Source organism: Ovis canadensis, chromosome 9 (assembly GCF_042477335.2).
Source record: "Ovis canadensis isolate MfBH-ARS-UI-01 breed Bighorn chromosome 9, ARS-UI_OviCan_v2, whole genome shotgun sequence".
NCBI classification, from domain to species: domain Eukaryota; kingdom Metazoa; phylum Chordata; class Mammalia; order Artiodactyla; family Bovidae; genus Ovis; species Ovis canadensis.
This window is the reverse complement of record NC_091253.1, coordinates 72,535,834-72,551,459: the sequence shown is the minus strand read 5'-3', so window position 1 is coordinate 72,551,459 and position 15,626 is coordinate 72,535,834.

Here is a 15,626-nt window from a genome sequence, read left to right as displayed (position 1 = left end):
CTTTCAGTTGCGACATGCAGCTATTTTAACAGATTACATAATTAAAAATATAAGAGTTCAAAACTAGCCCAATTTTAATATATGATATAATGGATATTGGGCTTCCCTAGTGGCTCAGACAGTAAAGAATCTGCCTGCAATGCAGGAGACCTGCCTGGGTTCGATCCCAGGGTTTGTGAGATTCCCTGGAGAAGGGCATGGCAACCCACTCCAGTATTCTTGCCTGGAGAATCTCCATGGACAGAGAACCCTGGTGGGCTACAGTCCATGAGGTCACAAAGAGTTGAACACAGCTGAGAGAGTAAGCACAACACATAATGGATTATTATGGAATCAGAAAAATAGATAATTGTGAATACTATGTAGAACATGGAAGATGTAAAGAAATAACAAAAAAGTAGTAAAAGTGTTAGTCTGTCTAACTATGTCTGACTCTTTGTGGCCCCGTGGACTGTAGCCTGCCAGGCTCTTCTGTCCATGGGATTTTCCAGGCCATAGTTGAGTGAGTTGCCATTTCCTTCTCCAGGAGATCTTCCTGACCTAGGGATTGAACCTTCACCTCCTACAATGCAGGTGGATTCTTTAATTTACTCTAAAAGTATTGAAGCTTTTAGGGATCCCTCAAAAACTTCAGGTAGTTCATGAAATCTTTATTATGAAAAAACATTTGCCCTATTCTCTAACAGTTACATTGGTGGTACAAAACCAGTGGTGAGTAAAACTGATCATGTCTTAGTTCAAACTGAGAAAGTAACACGAATCTATACCAATACTCATTGCATCTTCATCACCACAAACTCCCAAGGGGAAAAAAACTATCAATCCTGTACTAAACTATTTTTTCATTCTATGGGAGAAATGGAAAGTACTCACAAAATAGTTCTGCTGCATACAAACATTTGATGGTTGTCTCAAGGAAAAGTACTTCTGTGGTAGTTGAAGTCAGCTGAACAGATTTTTTTGTTTCTTTCCCAATAACATTTCTCTCTGGATGCTGTCAAACTTTTTATTTATTTAATAGTCAAAATTTTAATTATAGTGTGTCTTGGCATGAATTTCTTTGGGCTTATCTGTCTGTGATTTGCTCAAATTCTTTTGTCTGTAGATTTATGTACGTCATCGAATTTGGAATGGCTTTAGCCATATTTCTTTGAAAACCCTTGTGACTCTACTAGTTCACGTCTCCTGGTAGTGCTTCTATAACATGGCTTGAATCTTCTGTATTTCACCTGAGACATTATTTTCTTTTTCTAATATACTTGCTCTCCATTCTTCAGATTGGGTGAATTCTACTGATGTGTCCTCTAAGTCGAATTTCCCAGATGGTTCTAGTGGTAAAGAAACTGCTTGCCAAAGCTGGAGACATAGAGGTGCAGGTTCAGTACCTGGATGGGTAAGATCCTCTGGAGGAGGGCATGGCAGCCCACTCTAGTATTCTTGCCTGGAGAATTCCATAAACAGAGGAGCCTGGAAGACTACAGTCTATAGAGCCACAAAAGAGTTGGACATGACTGAAGCAACTTAGCATGTAGGCCTGTCCTCTAAGTCATCTAATTTACACCCTGTCATTCCCACTCTAGTGATGAGACCACCCAGCAAATTATTTCTTATTTCTACTATGCTTTTAGTTTTATAATTAATATATTTTTCTTTTTTTATAACTTCTCTTTGTTGAGACTTTTAATTTTTCATTTATTTCCAGAGAATTTGTCATTTGTTATTGAAGTATTTTTATAACAGCTGTTTTTAAACTCTTGTCAAATAGTTCCAACATCTGATTCATCTGTTTTTGATGTCTATTGACTGTCTTTTCTTATTAAGTGGAGATGTTCCTGGTTCTTATTATGACAGGTGATATTCTTAAATTGTATCTTCAACATTCTACCCATTATGTGAAAAGACTGAGTATTAGTTAAATCTTTTCTTTTAGCAGGCTCATACTGGTTTACATTTAGTACATATGTCCTGGCCAACTGTTGAGGGCTATGTGTCCAATGACTGTTTAATTTTCAGAGACTCTTCAGTGTTATTTTGGTGTTTGCATTATCTGATGACATTGGGGTTTCCAATTAATCCTACTGGTGCTGCCAGTCAGTCAATAACTGATTATTGAGCAACTTTCCTGGAATATGCTTATGTTCTAGGCAATGGGCATTCTGCAGTAAATAAGGAAGTAAAATCTTTCTCCTTTAAGGACTTATCTTCAAGTGTAAAAGATGGAACAGACATATTTGGGAATATATAATAATTGAGGGAAAATTTGAGAGCAGAGGAGCCTGCCTTAGAGGATATGATATGAAATAGACTAACTGAGGAAAGTAAATATGAACTAAAACTTGAATGAGAAGAAGCCAAATACAGGACACCTTTGGGGAAGAGCATTCTAGGCAGAGAAATAATGATGTGCGAATGCCCTGCGAGTAGACAGAGCTTGGCATGATTATTGTCAGGTTATGGCTACGAGCAGCTGGGTCCTAATCCTACTGGAGAGGCTCTGAGAAAACATATGAAACTCAATATTGTCCTTTTAGAGGATAAGGGGAACAGATGTTGACAAATTATAAACCCTATTGCCTGAGGGCAATCCCCATTGCATGAACTGCTTGCAGGTCTTTATGTAGCTATGGGAAGCCAAGCAAGATTGTATGTTACATAATCAAAAAAACAAAAAGAGAGGAGGATGATCGAAATATGGCATGTTTTTTTTCCTAACTTTAAAAACTTATTTATCCAAAAAGAGGGGAGATATGTATACATATAACTGATTCACTTTGTTGTACAGCAGAGATTAACACAGCATTGTAAAATAGCTATATCCAAAAAAATTAATTTTAAATGATTGAACACTAAAAGGTAGAAACATAGCACATAAATATATGCAAGAACATCTACAGATTAATCCATTTAGTATGGTTCTATTGGTTGATGATTAAGGTTTCCTACTTTGTTGCAAAAGACCCCCAAATATGCAAATCACATACATTTTATTTCCAATTCTTTAGCTAAGTAGATAAATCACAGTAGAGACAGATTTCTACTACACTATATTAGTTATCTTTACACTGAACACTTCTAAGTTTTATAAAGCACAATCTAAAATCATTCTAACAAGTATATAAACTAAATAGGTACATGTTGCATGATAAATTCTCATTTCTGCCTGTGATTCAATTTTTGCAACATTTTTAATCTTTTACAGTAGAATTTGTGAGAATATAAATATTTTACTGTTCAATTTTTCTTTTCTTAAAAAATATGAAAGGCACAGGAGGTACTAAGATGCACACTTAGCACATAAAATTAATAAGTGTACGCTTCATAGAATTGATGTAGCACTGGCGTATTATACCCAAATTAGGCACTTCATTTCAACTAGGTACTTGAACTTTTTAAAAATGCAAATACATTGAAGAAGTAGTACAGAATAGTGTTTATGGTACGTTTCTGGAATTACATTTAGGAATTTTTAATTCTGAACAACTCACCAGGTGAGTGAGTAAGACATTAATTTTTTTAATCTGAGCAAGGTATTTATTTTTTTAACCTAAGTTGCACCCTCTGTAATAAGGGGACAATAATTATGTCTAATCTTCTGTTATTTTAAAGCTTAATATAAGCCAATTTAAAGCACAATAACTGGTACAGTGTAAAGTATTAAAACAATGTTAGCTGATTATTATTATTGCTATTCATTTAGATTATCATATTTCCTTAAGTTTCCTGAGCATGGTGATATATGTAGTGCTTAAAATATTCTGAATACTCAAAACGGCACACAACAATAGTGGCTTCACCATTTCTAAAGGTTGCTGCCAGTGGGGAAGAAAGCAAAGATAGCTCTTCGTGTTTTTGTGTCAACTAATAAACTTTATTCCTCTAAGGGTGACTGGGATGTAGAATCTGGTATCTGTGGGTAAAGGTTTTCAGTGACTTCAAAAATTGTACAAAGGTCTGCCTTTTATTAGGAAAATTGATCTTGGATCTTAAAGGTCAACAAAGTAAAGACTTGACTTCGGTTCCCAAGAATCCTGCAAAATCAACTGCATGTAAGTTTATCTGTTAACCCCATCTGGATTTGCACCTGTGATTTCTGGGAGTCAGTACATTTCGAACATGCACTTAAAATGCCAAGAACTTCCCTTCCATTATGAAGAAGAGTTTTAAAATCGCAAATGTACATTAAGGAAAGCACTTTTTAAGCCACTTCATTCAGCAAGAAAGGGTAAAAGTGACCGTGCTGCATCAGTGGCAGTGTAGAATTTACCGGTGCAGATCCATAGTACCATTCCCTTCAGCTAGAGAATACACGAATGCGCTCACATTCTGGCATCTGGCCAAGATCAAGAGCACTTTGCTGTCATATCCAACTTACTCATTCAGTTCAAGCACATTTCTCTAATGCTTTATAAAAACAAAAATTTAATGTAGAGAGTCTCATGAAAGATAGCAGAATAAATACATGTTTTTGTAACCTCCCTGCTTACAACCTACTGAAATGAATAAAAATAGAGGTATCAATAAAAGACTGCCTTCTTCCCTGGTGGCACAGATGGTAAAGAATCTGCCAGCAATGCAGGAAACCCAGGTTCGACTCCTGAGTCAGGAAGATCCCCTGGAGAAGGGAATAGCTACCCACTCCAATTTTCTTGCCTATAGAATTCCATGGACAGAGGAGCCTGGAGGGCTACCGTCAATGGGGTCACAAAGAGTTGGATACAACTGAGCGACTAACACTTTTGCACTTTCATACAGTGAACTCTGAAAAATATCAGTCAGTTTTTAAAAAATTGAATCAAGCCAAGAGACTGATTCTCATAGACATATCCTCAGTTGAGAAGACTATGTGGTGTAAGAAATGAGAAAAGGGGAGGACTTTGAAGGGGAGGACTAGAAACCTCTAGCCAGGGAGAGGTTGGGGAGTAAAAAACCATAGGAGGAAAGAGAGGAGCACCTTGTGCGACTAATTCTGCTGTAATAAAATGGCAGGTGGGAGACTTCCTAGGCATGTAACATTATTTTATTTGAGTTGATTTTCTCTCTACAAGGAAAACCCTGGCTAGACGGAAAGTTTTATACTAGTTTCTGACACAGATAACATGAGCAAAGAGAAATATTTACATTCTCCCAGATCTGGACTTTGATCTGAGTATACAACTCCCTACGAATCAAAGGAATGTGAAAAATGGGAGAATCCCCACAGGTCAAAGTATCTAATAAATTTATAAATTGCTTCACGACAACAGCTACTAGTAGCCTTAGCTCCTTTTCTTGAGTGATCAAGAAAGTACACAAACCAGCAATTTACTATAGCTAAAATTTAATTCCTAAAGGACTAAAGTATAGCTATGAAGGAAGAGGGGGAGGGGAATGGAGGAAATACCAAGAATGGTTTTTTAAAAGTTCATCCATATCACTGGTTTTCTCTTCATTTTAATGGAAGTATAATTGACTTAGAATATTATATCAGTTTCAGGTGTATAGCATAGTGAGTCTATATTTTTATAGATTACACACAATACAAAGTTACAATATTGTTGACTACATTTCCTGTGCTATGCAGTACAGCCTGTGACTTATTATTGTCAGTTCAGTTCAGTTCAGTTCGGTCACTCAGTTGTGTCTGACTCTTTGTGACCCCATGAACTGCAGCACGCCAGGCCTCCCTTGTCCATCACCAACTCCCAGAGTTCACCCAAACTCATGTCCATTGAGTCGGTGATGCCATCCAACCATCTCATCCTCTGTCATCCCCTTCTCCTCCTGCCCTCAATCTTTGCCAGCATCAGGGTCTTTTCAAATGAGTCAGCTCTTTGCATGAGGTAGCCAAAGTATTGGAGTTTCAGCTTCAACATCAGTCCTTCCAATGAGCACCCAGGACTGATCTCCTTTAGGAGATATATTTATTGTATAACTGCCAATTTGTACTCTTTATCATTTTCACCCTCCCCTCCAACCTTCTCCCCCTGGGCAAGCACTAATTTGTTCTCTGTACATGTGAGACTATTTCTGCTTTCTTATATTTGTACATTTGTTTTATTTTTTAGATTCCACATATAATTTTGAAAACACAGTATTTGTCTTTCTCTGACTTATTTTGCAGGCGTGCTCAGACGCTCAGTTGTGTCTAACTCCTTGCGACCCCATGGACTGTAGCCCATTAGTCTCCCCTGTCCATGGAAGTTTCCAGGTAAGAATACTGGAGTGAGTTGCTATTTCCTACTCCAGAGGATCTTCCTGATCAAGGAATCAAACCAGCATCTCTTGCATCTCCTGCACTGGCAGGCAGATTCTTTACCACTGTGCCACCTGGGGAGCCTAATGTATTTTACTTAGCATAGTACCCTCTAGGTCTATCCGTGTTGCCACAAATGGCAAGATTTCAATTTTTTATGGCTGAGTAATGTTCCATTGTATGTGTATGCTCCATCTTCTTTATCGATTCATCTTTTAATGGATACTTAGTGTTCATGTCTGGTATTAAAATAATGCTGATATGAACATTGTGGTGCATATACTTTTTGAATTAGTGTTTTCATTTTCTTTGAAAAAATGCCATAGATATTTTAATAGAGATTGTGCTGAATTTGTAATTGTTTTGGGTAGTATGAACATTTTAACATTATAGTTCTTCTGAAACACATGAACACGTTTCCATTTATATCTTACTTGTAAGATTTATAAGACTTATTTATATCTTTCCATTTATTTGTGTCATCTTGAATATTTTCATCAACACTTAATATTTTTCAGTTCAGTTCAGTTCAGTCGCTCAGTCGTGTCCGACTCTTTGCGACTCCATGAATCACAGCATGCTGGGCCTCCCTGTCCATCACCAACTCCCGGAGTTCACTCAGACTCATATCCATCGAGTCACTGATGCCATCCAGCCATCTCATCCTCCGTTGTCCCCTTCTCCTCCTGCCCCCAATCCTTCCCAGCATCAGAGTCTTTTCCAATGAGTCAACTCTTTGCATGAGGTGGCCAAAGTACTGGAGTTTCAGCTTTAGCATCATTCCCTCCAAAGAAATCCCAGGGCTGATCTCCATCAGAATGGACTGGTTGGATCTCCTTGCAGTCCAAGGGACTCTCAAGAGTCTTCTCTAACATCACAGTTCAAAAGCATCGATTCTTCGGCCCTCCGCTTTCTTCACAGTCCAACTCTCACATCCATACATGACCACTGGAAAAACCATAGCCTTGACTAAACGGACCTTTGTTGGCAAAGTAATATCTCTGCTTTTCAATATGCTGTCTAGGTTGGTCATAACTTTCCTACCAAGGAGTAAGCATCTTTTAATCTCATGGCTGCAGTCACCACCTGAAGTAGGATACAGGTCTTTTGCTACTTGATTAAACTTATTATTAGGAATGTCATTATTTTCAGTGTGATTGTAAATGGGATTGTTTTCTTGATCTGTCCTTCTAATATTTTATTCTTAGTGTATAGAAATGCAATAGATTTCTGTGTATTAATTTTGTATCTTGAAGCTTCATTGAGTTAATTTATTATCTCTAGCAGCTTTGGGGTAGAATTTCTGGGGCTTGCTATATATATATATATGTATATGTATATATAGTATTTTGCCATCTGCAAATAATGACAGTTTTACTTTTTCCCCTTCCAGTTTGGATGGCATTTATTTATATTTATTTTTCTTGTCTGATGGCTGTGACTAAAACTTTCACTTCTATGTTGAATAAATATTGTGAGAATGGGTATTCTGCCTTGTTCCTGATCTTAGAAGAAAAGCTTTCAGCTTTGCACCATTATGATATTAGCCGTGAGTTTGTCGTAATTGGTCTTTGCAATGTTGATGTCTGTTTCCTCTATACAAATTTTGTTGTTTCTATCATGAATCTATGCTTTCAAATGATTTTTCTGCATCAACTAAGATGATAATGTATTTTTTTCTTCTGAATAATTGATGTAGACCATAGACTCTTTCCCCCTGGAAATTTGAAACACAATTATAATGTCTTATGGACTCCTGATTAAGATCCTTTAGCACGAGCATAGGACAGTTTGAGTTCTGGAGTCAAAATTTACAAGTCTGAATCCTATAACTCAGTTGCTTTGTCATTATAATTTTCTTATATGTAAAATGAGAACAGTTGATCTCATGTAGTAATTATGAGTGTCTGTGAGTTAATGCATACAAGATTGTTAGTAGTCAGAATATAGTAAGTGTTCAGTACATTCATGGAAATTCTAATTAGCCCAGTACCTGACACACAATACAAGGTCTCAATAAGTATTTAGTAAAGGAATAAATAACAGTTATCTATTTGACAAGATTGTGAACATTAAATTGTCAGTATTACTTTGGAAATGATAATACAGTATACAAAAAAAGAAGTACTCTAGCCTAATCTGGAGGCCCAGAGATGCTCATATACCATGCATAAGAATTCTGCTGTAAATGCAGTGCTTTCTTTGCAAGCTTCCTCCTGGTCATTGCTTTCATACAAGAAAATTATCCAATTATGTTGACCTTCTGATATGCTCATTAGTACTGTATTATAGTATTATTGTCTTTTTTTAAGAATTATGTTTTTAATATAACATGCAAAAGTTTAATTTCTAAAACTAAATTGTATTCCAATGCTTTTGAGAATTCTGACATCTGTTTGGAAATCAGATAAAAGAAAAAGTACTCTTGATTGTAGAACTAGACTTGGACCTTTCCTTCAATATGAGAAGCCAGATAAAGTGAGCTTTATTTTACTTTCTTAAAAATCTCTTCAAGATTTGTGTTCACTGGGATTCAAATGTGAAAAGCAGATTAGGTTTCTTTATATCATGCTGAGTTGTCTTAACATTATAACAGTGTATCTCTGATATATTAATTTCACATTGTTTAAAATTTTTCAAATATGCATAAAATTTTGAAAGAATATTAAAGTGTATTAGAATATTAAAGGTATTTATTCCTTCAGTCTATAATAAACAGTGTAATATTCTATGATTTTCCTGTTTGGGGGAAGGTACAGTTATGGTAACATCACCCTAAATAGTTCAGCTTACATAATCACAAAGCTATATCACATCTAAGAAAATTATAATAATTTTATAGCATTGTCTCACACCGTTTAAAAACTTCCCCAGTATGACTCAATTTGACCATCAAAACCAAAAAAAACATTTTAAAATGATTATATCATGTGTTTATGTGTGCTCTAAGTTGTGTGATTTTATCTGGACCCCATGGACTATAGCCTTACAGGCTTCACTGTCAGTAGGATTTCCCAGGCAAGAATACTGGAGTGAGTTGCCCAGGGATTGAACCCATGTCTCCTGCATTGGCAGGTGGATCCTTTACCACTGAACCCTTGTGATTATACCATGCTGAAATGTAAATTACCTCTGAATCCACAGAAAGAAGAGGAAAGGCCAGGGTTTCTTTATATGACAATGCCAGATAGCATATGTAGAAGCAATCATAGAATTTTTAAAAATCAGCATTGTACATTTCCAATGACAGCAAAATAATGGCTTCCCAAATATGTCTGGACCCTAATACCTGGACTCTTTGAATATATTGCCTTATAAGGGAAAGGAGACACTGCAAATACAATTGAGAACTCAGAGATGGGGGGATTTTCCTGGATTATCTGAGTGGGCACATTCTAATTACAGGAATCTTTAAAAGCAGAGAAATTTACCACCTGTGGTCACTGTCAGATGCGACTATGTAAAGAGTGTCAGACAGGGTGATATGAAAAGGACTCAATTTTTTGTCACTAATTTAGAAGATGAGGCAAGAAAGCTATGATTGATGGAATAAGAGAAGCCTCTAGAAGTTGGAAAAACTCAAGAAAACATATTTCTCCTAGAATCCAGAAAGGAATGTGGTCTTGCTTATGTATAGACTCTGAGACTAATGTCTGGCTCCTGTCCCTCAGAACTATAAGATAATAAATATATGTTGTTTTAAGATATTAAAATAAAAGGCAGAGGAACCAGAGATCAAATTGCCAACATCTGCTGGATCACCAAAAAAGCAAGAGAGTTCCAGAAAAACATCTATTTCTGCTTTATATGTCAAAGCCTTTGACTGTGTGGATCACAATAAACTGTGGAAATTTCTGAAAGAGATGGGAATACCAGACCACCTGACCTGCCTCTTGAGAAACCTATATGCAGGTCAGGAAGCAACAGTTAGAACAGGACATGGAACAACAGACTGGTTCCAAATAGGAAAAGGAGTACATCAAGGCTGTATATTGTCACCCTGCTTATTTAACTTCTATGCAGAGTACATCATGAGAAACACTGGGCTGGAAGAAACACAAGCTGGAATCAAGATTGCCAAATAACCTCAGATATGCATATGACACCACCCTTATGGCAGAAAGTAAAGAGGAACTAAAGACCCTCTTGATGAAAGTGAAAGAGCAGAGTGAAAAAGTTAGCTTAAAGGTCAACATTCAGAAAACAAAGATCATGGCATCTGGTCCCATCACTTCATGGGAAATAGATGGGGAAACAGTGGACACAATGGCTGACTTTATTTCTTTGGGCTCCAAAATCACTGCAGATGGTGATTGCAGCCATGAAATTAAAAGACGCTTACTCCTTGGAAGGGAAGTTATGACCAACCTAGATAGCATACTCAAAAGCAGAGACATTACTTTGCCATTAAAGGTCCATCTAGTCAAGGGTATGGTTTTTCCAGTGGTCATGTATGGATGTGAGAGTTGGACTGTGAAGAAAGCTGAGTGCCAAAGAATTGATGCTTTTGATCTGTGGTGTTGGAGAAGACTCTTGAGAGTCCCTTGGACTGCAAGGAGATCCAACAAGTCCATCCTAAAGGAGACCAGTCCTGGGTGTTCATTGGAAGGACTGATTCTGAGGCTGAAACTCCAATACTTTGGCCACCTCACGCGAAGAGTTGACTCATTGGAAAAGACTCTGATGCTGGGAGGGATTGGGGGCAGGAGGAGAAGGGGACGACAGAGGATGAGATGGCTGGATAGCATCACTGACTCTATGGACGTGAGTTTGAGTGAACTCCGGGAGTTGGTGATGGACAGGGAGGCCTGGCGTGCTGCGATTCATGGGGTTGCAAAGCGTCAGACACAACTGATGGACTGAACTGACAGGGACTTTCCTGGTGGTCCAGTGGTTAAGAAGCTGCCTTCTCATGCAGGCTCCATGGGTCCAATCCATGGTTGGGGAGCTAAGATCCTATATGCCTTGGGGCAACTAAGCCCACGTGCCACAACTAAGACCCAATGCAACCATTAGTTAATTAAGTTTTTTTCAAGGTAATACAGCAATGTGCGTGTGTGTGTGCTAAGTCACTTCAGTTTCCAACTCTTTGCGACGCTATGGACTGTAGCCCACCAGGCTCCTCTGTCCAGGGAATTATCCAGGTAAGAATATTGGAGTGGGTGTTCATGCTCAGATATCACAGTCAAATGCAATGTGTCAACCTTGACTGACTCCTGAATAATACAAATGAGAGAAGAGGAAAGGAAGGAAGAAAAGAAAGCAAAGAAAGGAAAGATAGCTGCAAGTATTTAAGGATATATTAACTATTAAAATGAAAATATGTACACAATGCCCACTAGCATCATTTTGTTTTTCATTTTCTAATCATGAATAAACATATTTGCTGTATACTGTGGAAAAGGTCATTGATTTGGAGTCATGGACTCTTATTCCCATTCCCTATTATGTTTATGAATTATTTAAGAAAATGGTGCTTAATCTGACTGTCAGCCTCCTTAACAGGATTGTGATAGATGATCTCTACTGAATCTGAAACTTGTGCATTCCTTGAGATTTCCTTCAGGAAAAAAAAAAAAAAAAACAACAACAACTTTGGGAAGCTTTTACTCACCACAATTCAGGTGGACTTCAAATGACAAATTTCCTCAGTTTTACAAGTGTTCTATTCTATAACAAAATACCACAAACAGGGTGGCTTGAGTCAACAAAAGTGAATTACCTCATCTGTTCTGTAGGTCTTAAGTCTGGACATGGTGTGGCTGGATTCTCTGATCAGCATCTCGTAGCTGAAATCAAGATGTTGGCTGGAGTTGGCTCAGGATTATCTTCCAAGTTCTCTGATGGTTGTCAGACTTCCTTTCCTTACAATCCTAAGACTGAAGTCCCCATTGAGACTTCTAGTTGCCGGTTGGGGTCAATGTTCAGTTCCTTGATGCTACTCACAGCTCTTTACCATGTGACCATTATAGGCAATTCTCACCATGAGCATTTGCTTCTTTCCAGGACACTTGGAGATAATCACTGACTACTTCTTCTGATACCTGACTACTTCTTCTGATACCTGCCTAGAGAAAACTCCACTGTGAAAGGACTTTGTGAATAACTCAGGGCCACTGAAATAATCTGTCACAGGTCAACTGATTTAGGACCTTAACTAGATCTGCAAAATCTATTGTGACCTGTAACATAGCCTAATTATGGGAGTGAAACTCATCCTAATCTAAAATCAGGGCATGTTCACCAGGAAGCAATAAATCCTGAGATCCATTTTAGAATTCTGCTACTACCAATACATAGCTATCTCAAATCCATTATATGAGAAAATATAATGCATTCAATTGTCATAAGTAGGTAGAAAGTATTTTGAAATGTGCATAATTTTCTATGGAAGTCATTGAAAATATTATCAAATGTATTTCTTATTTTGAAGTGGTAAAACAATTCAGTTTCTCTAAAAATTTAAGACCTAGGAGTATCAGAGAAAAATTACATTTAAAATTATGACAAATATGGGCTAATACAAACATGGAACAATAAAGTGATTTATGTGGAAACTGCACAAAAATATACACTATCACATGTTAGGAGCAGTCAGAAAGTCTGACCAGGTACAAAGATTTTACGTCAAAGAAAACATAAACACATTTTTAAAGATTTTAGGAACTGTTTAAAAGAATTCATAAATATAAAAGATCAATCTAAGAAAATACATTCCATGTCATTAATAGATAATTTAAAGGACCACAGGGATGCTTATGATTTAAAGACACACCTTCAAAACATTTGTGAATATTTTAAATGCTAAGGGCAAACATCATTTAGTCAATCCAATAAAAAAGTGCTAGGAGATGGGGACGAAAAGAAGTATTGACAAAATTCAGATGCACATGATACATGTCATATATGAAATATATTTGAATATATATTTGAGAATATATTCATTTAACAAAAAGTGAAAAGTAACTGTGCCAAGAGCCAGAGATACTTTTAAAAAATCGATGATTTCTAAGAGCAAAGACAAAATGTCAAGGTGAAATGTTATGAATGGTAAAGTTTGGTATGCTATCATAGCATATAACACTGAAACTTATTTGAATAAATGACCACTGCAGTTGGAATCAAGAACATTATATTGAAAATAACCTAGTTCCTCCTTTGGTAACTGATTTCAATTCTACATTAGGTTCAATGGTAAGGGGCATGACCATATAGAATTAATAAATTGTGGTTTTGAATTTAAAAACTGAACTCTTATAGGAGATGTCTCTGTGTCCCATTTTCAGTGTTAGGCAACAAGCATTAATAACTCTATTTAACACAGAGATCCCATATTGCTCTTTAAATTAAACATATTTTGAATTTTTCATATTAAACTTTGTAAAGTAAAGAGGAGGATTAAAGCAGAACTTCCCTGGTACCTGACTTCCCTGAGCTCAGCTGATAAAGAATCCGCCTGCAGAGGAGACTCCAGTTCAATTTCTGGGTGTGGAAGATCCGCTGGAGAAGGGATAGGCTACCCACTCCAGTATTCTTGGGCTTCCCTGGTGGCTCAGCTGTTAAAGAATCTGCCTGCAATCTGGGAGACCTGGGTTTGATCCCCGAGTTGGGAAGATCCCCTGGAGAAAGGAATGGCTGCCCACTCAAGTGTTCTGGCCTGGAGAATTCCATAGATTGTATAGTCTATGGGGCCCACACGACTGAGCAACTTTCACTTTAACTTTCAAAGCAGAACATGAACCTCTTTCAACTATTTCAATGATTAAAAAAAAAAATCATAGACCCTAAGGGGTAAGGCATAATCTAAAGATGGAACATTCCCGTCCCTCACACATAGGAGACTCCAACTGTCCTCCAACATCTGGTGAGACATCACCAATCAAGCTGCACTCTGAGATCCTGAGTAAACTTGTTTGAAAAAATGTATTTGAATGTTTTTATACACAGTCCAAATTGATCTCTCTATGTAATGTATCATTAATTTCACTTCTATTTCTGTTGTCTCTTCTTCTGCTAAGCAAACAATTGATTGTTTTTTAATTACTCTTCCTTTACTTCTAAATTATTCTTTTCCAAATTAAATCTTTCTAGTTTCACTAGCAATGAGACATATTGCTTGCTGATAAATATTATCATGTTAACTTTAGATGCTTCAGCAGACAGAAGTCATTTTGGAACGTGATTATAATTGGACATTTCCCCCTTCTTTAAGTTACTGAGAATATTCTTGTAATGTCATCCAATAAATCGAAAGGAGTGAGATAAGAACAGGTTAAATCCTGGTACACATCTTTGGATACCTGCTTTGCAACTGAAATAAATTCAATTGCTAGCTTGATTTGGGGCAGTGAAATTACTCCAACTTCTCCAAAATGAAATGAATACTGGGTTTAATAAATGTCTCCTTGGAGTCTAGCTGTAATAATCTAGGCCTATTACAGTTCACTGCTGCTGCTGCTAAGTAGCTTCAGTCATGTCCAACTCTGTACAACCCCATAGACGGCAGCCCACCAGGCTCCCCCATCCCTGGGATTCTCCAGGCAAGAGTACTAGAGTGGGTTGCCATTACAGTTCACTAATTTACTTGAGTTAACATTTTTCCATAAAGAAAATGAGGTATTTCAATATGCTTTGTCATTACTACAGCACCCCAATGCCCTTTGATTCTGAGATCATCATCCTAAAATCCTCTATAAACAGCTGTCTATCTGCTTTGAGCCTAAACATTGATTCAATCATTTATATCACAGAAACACAACTTTGGATGTGCGTTGTGGAGGTAAAGTACCAAAATACTGGAACATAAAAGCCCCTGAAGTTACGGCTAGTTAATTGACGGATATGCAGATAAACTTTATCTCTTACAAAATTCATCCAGCAGTGTGTCTCTTTAGAAAGCAACCCTGTGCAAGGCTGAGGTTTTCTGATGCATAAAGATGTGCTCTAAAAATGCCAGGGAAGTAGAACACTCATTGTGGTTGTCAATGGAATGTCCTGTTAGTAACCCCTGTGGAAATCACAAAGCTACCACACACATTGAGTCATGAAGGTCACCCTGCATAAATCTGTCTACATTCATGAGTTGCTACTTCTAACTGCCACCAAGCCAAGCTCAGTGTATACCCACACTGCTGAAATGGCAGCCCTCACTGGCTGAAATCCCAGCTACTACATTCACAGTTCTTCTTACTTATCTTTAAGGCAGAACAGTATCTATTCAGAAACATGACTTTGAGCATTTGCATATCAGAAATGGCATTTTTTAATGCTCTTATAATTTGAGAGAGGCATCTATTATTAAGGTGTAAATAATTCAAAGGAAAAACACTGATTATAGATCCTTCTATAGAGATATGACATAGCACATTCTTGGTCTTTTGCAACAATGACAACT